This window comes from Lonchura striata, chromosome 14, assembly GCF_050655825.1.
Source record: "Lonchura striata isolate lonStrDom1 chromosome 14, ASM5065582v1, whole genome shotgun sequence".
Taxonomy (NCBI): Eukaryota; Metazoa; Chordata; class Aves; order Passeriformes; family Estrildidae; genus Lonchura; species Lonchura striata.
Genome location: NC_140716.1, coordinates 3,652,839 through 3,664,368, shown reverse-complemented (window position 1 = coordinate 3,664,368; position 11,530 = coordinate 3,652,839). Strand labels below are relative to the sequence as shown.

The following is an 11,530-nucleotide window of genomic DNA, read 5'->3' as shown; positions in this document are numbered from 1 at the left end:
AGCCTTTTTCCAGATTCCCATGGCCCCAGAGCAGGAGCCTCCCCCCAGCCAGCAATACCTGGGCTGCAAACAGAGCCCTTCCTCCCACGCTGGGGGATCGCAGGTGAGGAAAGGTCCTGTCCCATCCCATTGCATCCCACTGCATCCCATCCTATTACATCCCGTCCCGTCCCATTGCATCCCATCCCATCGCATCACATTGCGTCCCATCCTGTCCCATTGATCCCATCCCATCCCATCCCATTCCATCCCATTGATCCTATCCCCTTGATCCCATCCCATCCATCCCATCCTGTCTCATCCCATCCCATCCCATCCCATCCCATCCCATTCCATCCCATTGATCCTATCCCCTTGATCCCATCCCATCCCATCCCATCCATCCCATCCCATCCCGTCTCATCCCATCCATCCCATCCCATCCCATCCCATCCCATCCCATCCCGGGCAGTTCCCCAGGGGCTGGCAGGCCCAGCTGTGGTGGCACTGGGCTGCGGTGACATCTGTTGGGCTCCCCCCAGCCCTGGGCAGGAGCCACTCCCAGCTGAGCTGGGATTCCCTTCTCCAGCTCCCCTTCAGACACCTCCACCCCTCACCGCCAGCTCCAAAACCCCAAAACCCTCCTTGCCTCGGCCAGGGGAGGGGGCAGCACCCCCAGCCCCAGTGGGAGGGGTCCTGAGCAGACCAAAAACCTCAAAACCTGCATTAAGGGAGAAAAATGCGCAAATTAGGATCAGGGGGGTGGCAGGGATTGGAGAAGGGGGGGGGGAGTTGTTTATCTAGAGCTGATTTTGATTTTCCTCTTTCAAATATCAGCAGGATGCTGAGCCTCGCCTCGTTATGCAAATAGAAGCAATTAGAGCTCACCCGGGCTCTGCCCACGTGATGGTTTATGGCACTCGCAGAAATCCTGCCTGCTGCATGAGAGGAATAACAACAGCAGCAGCTCCCCGTGCCCGCTGCAGCCCTGCCGGGGACACGGGCACAGAGCTGGGCACTGGGGAGCCCAGGGCTGGGACAGCTCCTCCATCACCACCCCCGGCCTCCCCAGGTTCTCTGAGGAGCATCTTCTGAAGGAAGTCTTCTCCTCTTCCATGGATACACCAACCCGGCTCTTGGGGTGTGAGAGAAGTGTTGGAATCTGTGGTGTTGATGATCCCAAAATTGTAGAAAGTCTCTTTCTGCCCCAAAGCAGAAGCCATAATTGGTCTGTGCTGGTTTCCAGGTTGTTTATTCTGTTTATCTCTCACATGTTCTGCTGCCCTGCCCAGCTCTGTCCTGCAGGGCAGCATGTGGGGCTCTGCCCTCAGTGGGATGTGACAAACCTTAAATACCAGAAACTCCCTGGGCTGGATTTACAATAACGTGCCAATATCTGTCACCTACGTTGGACAGTGTGTCCCCAGCCTGAACCAACAGAAAAATGCCAACACCACAGTGAAGCATGGAGGGCATGAAGAAGAAGGAGAAAAAGGACAAGGCACACCCAATTTCCTCCATCTTGTCCCCTTTGGACCCCTCATCTAGAATCCTAACATTTTACTTTTGCACCCATGCCACACTTAATTATTACTGATATCAAACACTCAGAACTGTTAATTCATCCTGTAAGATTGAAAACTCTTTTCCATGGACAGAGATCACAGCCAGTGTCTCTGGGGGCTCTGTCCAGGGGGTTCCTGAGCCCTGCCAGGGTCCCAGACCTGCCAGCCAGAGGGAAGCCCTGGACTCCCACAAGAAGGAGGGATGGAGGGGGAAAGCATCACTCCAAAGCCTTTTTCCCCACCAAGCCACGAAGTCAGACCCCAGCAGGACATTTGGCACTTGGGTCCCAGTGGATGACCTTTGCTGAGCTCCAGCAGAAAGAGGCGAAGCAAAACGTCCTAAATTCCCTGCACGGGGTTAAGAAAGCACAGAAAAGTCACCCCACAGCTGCCCCAGCTGGAGGTGGTGGTGGCTCCATCCTCTTCCAGCACTTCACCTCCCCAGGGCCGACCTGCAGGGACCAGACTGGGGAGTATAAATCAGGCTGGGCTCCCATAAATCCATCATCTCCCTCCTGATTTACATCCAGGTAGCCAGGAGGATTTACTCCCAGTACCTGCTTTGAGTTTCCCACCCCCAGAGGAGCAGAGGGAAAAGAAAAAAAAAAAAAACAAAAAAAAAAAACAAACCAAGCTCTTTCAATATTGATCTTGCTCCTAAATCTTTTTTTTTTTTTCTTTTCTTCTTTGGATGCAAATGGAGATTGATGAGCCCAGGCCAGCAGCTCCTCACCTCTGAGGGTGATTTCTCTGTGTTTCCAGGGGGAGGAGTGGGCAGTGGGATCTCACAAATCCACAGAGGCCATCACCCCCTCATCCATGGGCAGGAGGGAGCTCCCAGCACTTGGCTCAGCCCGGAGGTGCTTGAGGAACATCCTCATGGATGGAGTGGGGTGAAGGACATCACCAGAGATCATTTCACAGAGAAATGACATTAAAGCCAGCAAGCATCCCACAGCAAGTCTCCAGCCTGCATCCCTGCCTCTGTGAATCCCTCCCTGCATCAGCAGCTCTTTGCAGGTCGGAAGAACAGCGAGGAGCTGGTCCTTTCCACCTCCCAAACCAAAACACTCCATCTTACAGGGGGAGGCAGAGTGTGATGGCACGGAGAGAATTCTGGAATTCTGCAGCCACAGGATTGTTGGGAATAATACCTCATACCCACCCTGAGGGACCCCCAAAGCTTTAGGAATTACCCAGGCATCCACAGAAGCTGCAGGCAGCAGGAGCAGGCAGGGAGCTGGGAAGGGGCTGAGTCAGCACCCGGAGAGTCGCCCCCAGCCAGGCCATTCGTCAGGCAAAGGTTGGAAGGAGCTTTTCTTCCATAGCAGGGCCAGGCAAATAATTCCTAGCAGATAAATAATTCACCAGGAGTTTAGCTGTGCTCTGGCAGCAGACTGCCTGCGAGCCGTTAGCAATTACCCCGAATTTATTTGCGAGCCTGAATTTTTAGGTGAATTATTCAGACAAGATGTTGCTGGGCTGGGGAAAAGCCCGGGGAAAGGAGGTGATACCTGAAATGACAGGAAAAATCATCATCAGGAAGGGCTGGTGGCCTCAGAGGACGTGGTGGTGGTGTTGGGATTGTTCAGCATCTGCAGGGCTGGGAACGGCCGGAGGAGGCACTGGATCAGATCCTTGGGTTTCCACCCACTCCCTTCCCAGCCAGGAGCCCCTGGACATCCCTGGGCTTTCTGCTCCCTCTGCTCAAGGAAGAGGAGATGAAGGAGAGACAGCACAAGCGGAATAAATTCAGATTTCTGTGTGGATGAGCATCTCCCAAATTGTTTTAATGAAGCATCTCCCTGGCTCTGCCAGCTGCAGGCTTCTCCACAGCCGCACAAGCCCACGTGGTGGGGACACCCACAGGTGTCTTAACTCATCTGGAGTCATCAGCCAAAGGTTTGGCCCCTGCTACCTGCAGTAAAGACACAGAGATGGGCTTTGCAGGGAAAAAAATACCAAAACTCTCAATTTTCTTGAAGGACAAAGCAATGCTTGGATCAGTAAATAAGAGCAGCAGCATTGCAGGGACACAGAAATGTCTCAGAGAGGCTTCTCGGCCTCCGGACAGTGGACTGCTCCTGCTCCAAGGCAGGCTTGGCTCTTCCCTTGCCTGGAGCAGAAGATCCCTGAGCAGTGACAGCAGCAGCCTCTGGCCCTTCCCCAGGCAGCTGCATCTGCTCCTCATCCCCAGGAGATGAGGCTGCTGGAGGAGAAGACTCAAGGGCAGGTTGGACAGGGCTTGGATCCTTAAGGTCCCTTCCAACCCAGACCATCTGGGATCCTCTGAAACTCCAACCACGCAGGGCAGCCTGACACCTTCCCCCAGGCACAGCTGTGGGTTCCAGCAGCCAGGCTGGAGTCACCTCCCTTCAACATGAAGACACCACAGGACCCAAACCTCCCACCTGCCCAGAGAAGCTTGGCAGGTCACTCCTGAAAACATCCAGATGGACTGAAGAGACTAATAACAGTGATAAAAACAAATACAATCTCCCAGCTGGATATTTTAAAGCCCACCTTGTGATTTTAAGGGTTTAACTCACATTTACTCCTCAGGGCTGGTGTGACTGTCCCAGCAGCGTGACCAAGTGTCCTTGTCCCCTCCCGTGGTGGGCAGCAGAGCTGGCAGCCACTCTCCTGCCTTCCCAGGGCCACTCCAGGTGTGCTCAGTGCCCAGGGACACAGCAAACCCCTTTCCCCTCTCCTTTGGAGGGATGTGTCCCTTGCCACGGTCCCCACACACGGCACAAAGTGTCCCCAGAGCCAGGAGCTGTGGCCAAGTCCCCTCCTCACCGACTGAGGCTTTGCAAGGCTCCTGAATTAACAAACCTGCTTCTCCATCAGCCAGCTGCTACAGGCTCCGGATCAATGGAACAGGTAAAAGAGAAGAAAAGCGAAATAAATTTGCATGACTGCTCCCTGACAGATGTTTGATTCCACAAAAGGAACACGTCTCCTCTGGCTGGGCTGAGATCCTCAGCAATACCAACAGTTCTCCTGTTTTCTCTTGAATTGCCAGTCATGCATTTAAAATGATCTTTAAACAGAGAAAGGAGGGAAATGATTACCTCGGGAGATGCTGACTCGGAGGTGCAGTCCCACAGGGAAGAAGGAGGTTCCAGACCCACTCCAGCTGCTTTCCAGGCTGCCAGAGCCCACCCAAAGGAGGATGAAACCCACAGATCTTCCCACTGGCTGGAAGGGACTCGCTCGTGGGTGTCATCTGCTGCCTTCCTCCAGATGCTTCTCACCCTCTCCTGGTCCCTGCTGACTCCCAGGATGTTCCTCAGGAACATCCCAGGGTGATCCTCAGCATGCAGCCATTTCCATCTCAGCTGGGACAGCCTGTGCAGTCTTGGTGAGTTAATCCAGGGTATTTTACCCAAATTTCATGATTGGTTTGATTTATCGCACAATGCAGACTGGCAGGGGGGACAGCCTCTGTCCTTGGCAGAGGTTTGGGAACAGGGAACAATCCCAGAGCTCAGAAAGTCCAGGAGAGTTCCCTGTCCCCTTCTAAGGCTGCCCAGAGGCCTTCACCGTGCTGGGTGGGAAGACTGGAGGTGGAAAAAGCCATTGAGCACTGGGAAGGGGAGCCAGTGGCCAGGAATGGTGCTGGGGACACTGGGGACTCCCTGACCAGCTCACACCAAGCTTCTCTTCAGGTGCCAATGGCTCTTCCAGTCCTTGCTTGGTCTCTGTGCACTGCCTTGGCTGCACCCCCTTTCCCAGGGCTGGGGGACAAGGCCCAAAGGAACCACAGAGGGAACCTCAGCATCCACCCCACATGGCACATAAATACCCCATAAAATAAATACATCCAGCCTGTGGTGGATCAGGAGCAGCCCACAGACACGAGGACATCTGCCCTGCCCCATCCCATCCCACCCTACAGGAGCTGGCTCAGCAGGAATCCCCCACGTCAGTGCCCCACCAGTGAGAAATAAGGGAGGAATGTGGTGGCTCTGGCCCCAGGATCTGCCAAGTTTCTCTGTCAGAGAAGCAAAATGAGGACTCTGGAGATGCTGATGCCCTCACCCCTGCCAAGGATTCCTCCTGTGCCAGTGCCAGCCTGGGGGTGACAATGAGGGTGCCCAGAGCTCCTGCCCCTGCACGGCCCCCAGGAGAGGATGGGGAGAAGTACAGACAACAAAAAAGAGCTTTTATACAAAACACAGATAGATCCCAGCTGATGTGAGAGGAGAGGAAAGGGAGGAGGGAGAAGCAGCAGCTGGGATTTTGGAGAACAATGTGGGGAGAAAGAAGAAAGAGGGAGGAAGATGAGTGCGGTTGGGTCGCCCGTGGTTGTCAGCCCTTTTCGGGGGGAGGGCAGCGGGAAAGTCAGTGATCAGCCAGATCTGAAACCAGACAAAACTATTTCCACATGCCAATAAAACCCAGAGCGTGGAGGGTTTGCAGGGATCTGGGGCCCCCATGCTGCCTCTAAAACAAACCAGAGGAGCTGGGAAGCTCACCCAGGCAGGAGCTGGGGCATGGAAGGGAGCACAGGGATGGCATCCGACCTTTCCCTCCTCATCCTCCCTCCTGGCATTGTCTGTATCAAAGGGACACAGCTGGGCAGTGCAGGCATTGCTTGGTGGGGCTGGTGGTGGTCCTGGGTCCCCCACGTGAGTCACTTGTGATTTGGGTGGGCTCCAGCAAGTGGGATTGGGGATTGCAGGGCTGGAAGCATCCCTGCTGCCACGGGACAGAGCCTGACGGTCCCAGCCCTCCCCAGGCTGGGATGGGGACATTCTCCAAGCCACAGATGGCAGAGACCTGCTCCCAGCCGTGTCCCACCGTGTGCTGAGCCTTTGCCTCGCCCTGGCTGAGTCAGGAATGCCTCCCCGGGCAGGCTCTGGCCAGAGGGGAAGCAGATAAATCAGCCCAGTGCCCACCACCGCTGCCAGGCTGTAAATCTGCAGCAGCAGGAACCACAGCCTCTTATCAGGAGAGGCCACATCCCTCCCCAGGCCAGCTCAGCCCTCGTGCTGCCCACGTGGGATTCCTGGGGGGAGGAAAAGGATGCTGGGTTACCCCAGCAGCGCCCGCAGCCTCATCGGGCACCACCCAGCTCTGCACCCCACACCAGGGGATCATCATCTCCATGGCCAGCACCCAATTCCTGCCCCTCAGCCTCGAGGAAACACCTTCATCCTTTCCCTTGAGCTCAACAAGCACAAGGGCAGGACAACTGGAACGTTCTCCTCTTTGCTGCAAGCGTTTAGGAGACCTCGGACACCTCAATCCCACGGGAACATCCTGTCCTGTGGGGAATACAGGAGGCAGAACTGAAGGTGGTGCTTCCATCCCTCTGCACACGGGAGAGGAGGATGATGAGGAACACGCCCAAGAACACACCAAGGAAGGTTCTTGGATGCTTTGGGCACGTTTGGAAACTGGGGGTTCACCAGGCAGCCTGGAGGTCAGGAAAAGCTGCACCCTCATTATGTTAATTAACAGAGGAGAAGGAAATCAAGCACAGGTCTGTGCCCCTTCATCCCCTTCCACCAAGGCAAAGGCATTGGGCTCCACAGCCTTCTCCAGGGGAAAGGGTGACCAGTGACTTACAGAGGATGGAAATTCCAGGTCTGCTCCCAACTCTCAGAGCAAGGAGATGCTGGAACAGCCCTGGATAAGAAGAGCAGGTGTGCAACACCAACTGCTCAAACCAGGGCAGGATCCCGTGGCAGGTCACCAGCAATCACAGGAGGTGACAGTCACACCAGAGCCCTGCTGTAAATGAAGAGAGACAGGTCCTGATTGGAACAACTGGGCAGGAGTCAGAGCCTGGTTACAAGGAGCTGCTCGAGAATTTGCTGGCCAGCTGAGCTGCTCCTGCACAGCTTGGAGGGCAGGGGTAGGATTATGCTGGAAATGGGAATATTCCTCAAAATCATAGCCCCTGATCCCAATGGAGTGGGTCACCCTCCCCATGGCAAATGAGCCCACCAAAGCCAACAAGGCAAATGGTAATGAGAGGTTTGGAATTTGAAGGCACCGCTGAAAAGCAGGTCCAAGGTGCAGAGAAATGCTACCCTGAGTTTTAAATGAATAAAACCTGGTGCAAACATCTGAGCTCCTGCAGGAGGCTGGGGAAAGCCCTGCCCTCTCCACTGCTCTTGGTCCTCTGAGATTTTCTCCTGTTCTGTTCCCACTCACAACAGGGTTTTATGATGGCATTAAACTCAATGTTCCCAGCACCTCTGGGAGTGCAGGACCTGCTCAGAAGGGTTATTTCAGCCTGAAGGGCAGATTTACCACAAACAAATCCAAATGGAGAAGCAGCTGTGGGGTTTTTGCACCTTCTGCCAAGAAATGTCAGGGCCTCCAGCATCAGAGGGGCACAACTTGTTCCTTCCTCTCTCTTTTCTCTTTCTTAGTAAATTAAAAATAATGGTGGTAGATGCCTCTTGGCTTTATGCTCTCCCACCAGAGCAGATTCAATTAGCAGCTTCCCTGAGTGGCAGAGGTGTGATTTACTCCCAGAATGGGATATATTAAGATGCAGGGCAGCAGGAAGTTTCCATCTGCCCCCCAACCAAATTCCCCAACCATTCCCACACTGAGGATCAGATAAGCTCTCCTCTTTCCCTTCCTCTTAATGGGTTTGGGAGGTGCAGCCTGTGGTTTTGTTAAAGAAGCCTTGAGGACACGTTCACCTGGGAGAGCTCACACCAGATTCCTTTCTTCACACATCCAGGATATGCTCTACATCCAGAACCATGTCAGCACCCACCAGCTGGGCACAAGGAGCTTCACACCCTGAGCTGGCAGCCGCCACTGACACCAAAAACACCCCAAAATATCCCAGGCCCAAAGGGAATTCCCACGATAGAGGTGGGCAGCTGAAACCATAACAGGTCCTGTATGAAAACAGCACCGTGCCCCATAGGAGGGGGTTCTGGCCTCTCAGAGGACCCAAAAAGCAGTTGTTCCCTTTCCACCCACATCCCATCCTCCTGATGCCCAGGAATGGGAGCTGTTCCCTTTCCACAGCACATCCCAGAGCCGAGTGCTCAGCGTGGCACTGCTGCTGCACCCGATGCTCCACACCACTCACACCAAGCCCTCTGCATCCCACAATTCCCATTTGATTCCCCTTTAAAGGGGCTGTAATGCAGCGTGTATTTATACTTCAAAACAGCTTGTTTGTGTAATTGCCAAAAAAATGTAAAAAAAAAAAAAAAAAAAAAAAAGACACAAAACAGCCCTGCTACAATGACTAATTAGCTTGCTCCTGCCTCGTCCCCTGTAAACAAATGTATTTGTAACCAATTTGCAAGCACTTTGCATAAGGGGCCCAGAACACTCGTGCCTGTTTGATGCATTTTGACATTAATTTGATAATAGCAGCTTAACAAGGAATCCAGGCTCCCCAGCTATAAATATGCTGCTTTTCCACTTCCTTTTATCTGCACAGTGAAATAATGTTTTTCCCCCTGCTGCAATAACCACCATCCAACCCTTTCATGAATGCCCTTTATGTCCTTTAGCATTTCCAAGGCTGCTTTGCTTTTTTTTTTTTTTTTTTTTTTCCTCCTGCTGGAGAAAGTAAAAGGGTTTTATTAGTTGTATTTTTAATTCCTGTTCATTGGTGGGGGGAAGGAGAAGAGGACAGTAATGGTGCTCTGATAATGCAGCTTCCAGGAGACAGGGAGGAGAGACTTGTTTGTTCAGAAATACTGCTCCATCCATTTGTGCTTCCTAGGAAAAAGAAAGCTCATCCTTTTCCTTCTCTTCTCCACTTGCCATGCCTCTCTCTCGCCATGCAAGCCTTCACCACCACACCAAAAATCAAATTCAAGCACAGTGAAATGGGAATGGGGACCCTGGAGTTCACTGTGGTGGCAACCAAAAACGACAGAAAGGGCTGGATCACAGGGATACAGCTCATCCATGCCCTGACACCATCACTCCTCCTCTCCTGACCCTCCCCATGGGCAGAACCTCACTCACATGCTGCCCCTCCCTTGTGCAGGGCAGGAATCCTCCACCTCTGCCCCATCTGTCAGCCCCTGTGAGAGGCCAGCTCTGGGGCTGGGAAGTACCAAACCCCAAATTAGCACCTTGGGAATTGTCAGCTGCATCCTGTGGCCGCAGACATCCTTCAGCCTCTGGGAGTTGAGCAATCTGCCCTGTGTCCTCCACACTCCCTTCTCCCCTGCCTCCGTGTCAGTGCCAGAGATGCACAAACTGCTCCCAAACTGACCTGGGGGTGAAGTTGCCCTTGGAGCACAGACCCAGAGGACCTCTCCTCCTGCCATCCCATTCCTGGACACCTCCCAGAGAATGTCCCAGCAGTGGAAGAACCAGGGCCTTTTGCCCCCTTTCCCTGACATCACCACTCTATGTGCCCACCTCATGGCTGTGCAGGCAAGGGCAAACCCCAAAACACTCTGAGACTTCTGAGCAGAAAATCTCTCCCTTGCCAAGCTGAGCTCTGCATCCTCAGCATTCCCACACCTCCACCTCACTTCTCCTTCCTGGAAACTGAGTCAGATCCCTCCTTGCCAAGAGATAAGCTGGCAGAGGACATGAGATCAGTACCAAAAGGGAAGAGGGATGCTCTGCACAGGCTATCCCTGGGTTTCCTCCCACCAGTGTTTCATACTCACCACAGCTCTTCCAGTCATTTCCCCAAGTCCTCCCCTGGGATCATGAATTCCAAAACCCCACAGCGAGTCCCAGCAATAAGATGGAGGCTTTAGCAGAGTCCAAAAGCACATTCTTTCCTCAGCCTCCTCCCTCCTTATCTCCTTCCTCCCTCGCCACAAAGCACATTTAGATAAATGTTACTGGAACAATAAAATCCGTAACTTAAACACAAGCACAGGAGGGATGGAAGGAGGGTCTCCATTGCCTGGGTGAGCACACCTGCCAGAACAGAAAAACAGAGGAGAGCCCTTGATCCTCTCTGGGAATAAAACCTTGGATCACTTCAGGCAGAGATCACTTCAGGCAAGAGGCTCTCCTACAGTCCCACAAGTCCTGCATGGACTCACTCACCTTTTTAAAACTGATCACACCCCAGTTCTGAGGCTTTTCTCTACTTCACCTACCTGGGGCAAGTCGATTTAAGCACACGAGTACATGAGCTGCTCCTCCTGTGTGTTTATTTCGTGGATTTTCTTAAAGAAGGTGCTGAAGTCTGGCTTCACTATCCCTGGGAACAGTAACACAGAGACAGCTCAACAGGGTGCACATTTTCTTGAGCATTGGTCACACAGACGTGCCCAGGACTGTGTGGACCCAGCACATCCATCCCACTCCCCTCCAGCTCCTCAGTGTGGGTGGCAGAGCCCTTTCAGCCACCACTGCAGAGCTCCAGGGAGCAGAGGTGGCTGCCAGGGCAGAGGTGCTGCTGCCAAGGCAGGTTAATGCCTCAGGAGTTTCCATCACCACAAGCAGTTCATCCTGCCCACTCCCCCAACCCAGCTTCCCCCTCCTGCAGCCTCAGCCAGCCCAGCTCAGCTAAATCCACGCAGATATGGTGCCACTGATGGCATTTGGGCCATCCCAGCTCACATTTCACCAGGCACCTGATTTAAGCCCTTGGCTTCACACAAAGCAGTGGTGCAGGTCCTGTCTGCTGTCCAGGGGTTGGAGCTGTCAGAGAGGTGTGGGAGGTGGCCTGGGGTTGCCCAGAGAAATGGACCTTCACTGTGAGTCACTTACCAGGGATAATGGTGGCAGAATCCCTGAACAGCTCAGGCTGGAAGGGACTTCAAAGTTCATCTCATTCCAACCCTGCTGCCATGGGCAGGGAACCTTCCACCAGACCAGGCTGCTCCAGTCCCCACCCAACCTGGCACTGATGTTTCATCCCACATCAGCACAGCTCAGCAGCTGGATGTGCAGAGATCCAAGGAGAAGCATTTCCTAAACACAGAGCAGCTCCTTCTTCAGCTGAGCCCACAGCCACAAACACCACAGAACAGCATCCCCAAACCCAGGAGACCCAGAAGGGCAGGGCTGTA

At 53.6% G+C, this 11,530-nt stretch overlaps 1 long non-coding RNA gene across 1 annotated transcript; it reads right to left on the bottom strand.

Moving 5' to 3' along the window:
• Positions 1–10,297: 10,297 nt before the first annotated feature.
• On the bottom strand, positions 10,298–11,358 carry LOC146766058 (uncharacterized). The gene is made up of 3 exons (XR_014958510.1): positions 11,229–11,358; positions 10,613–10,716; positions 10,298–10,427 (listed from the first exon to the last, which is right to left on the bottom strand). It is a non-coding gene; the product is annotated as an uncharacterized LOC146766058 (long non-coding RNA).
• Between the last annotated feature and the right edge of the window lie 172 nt (positions 11,359–11,530).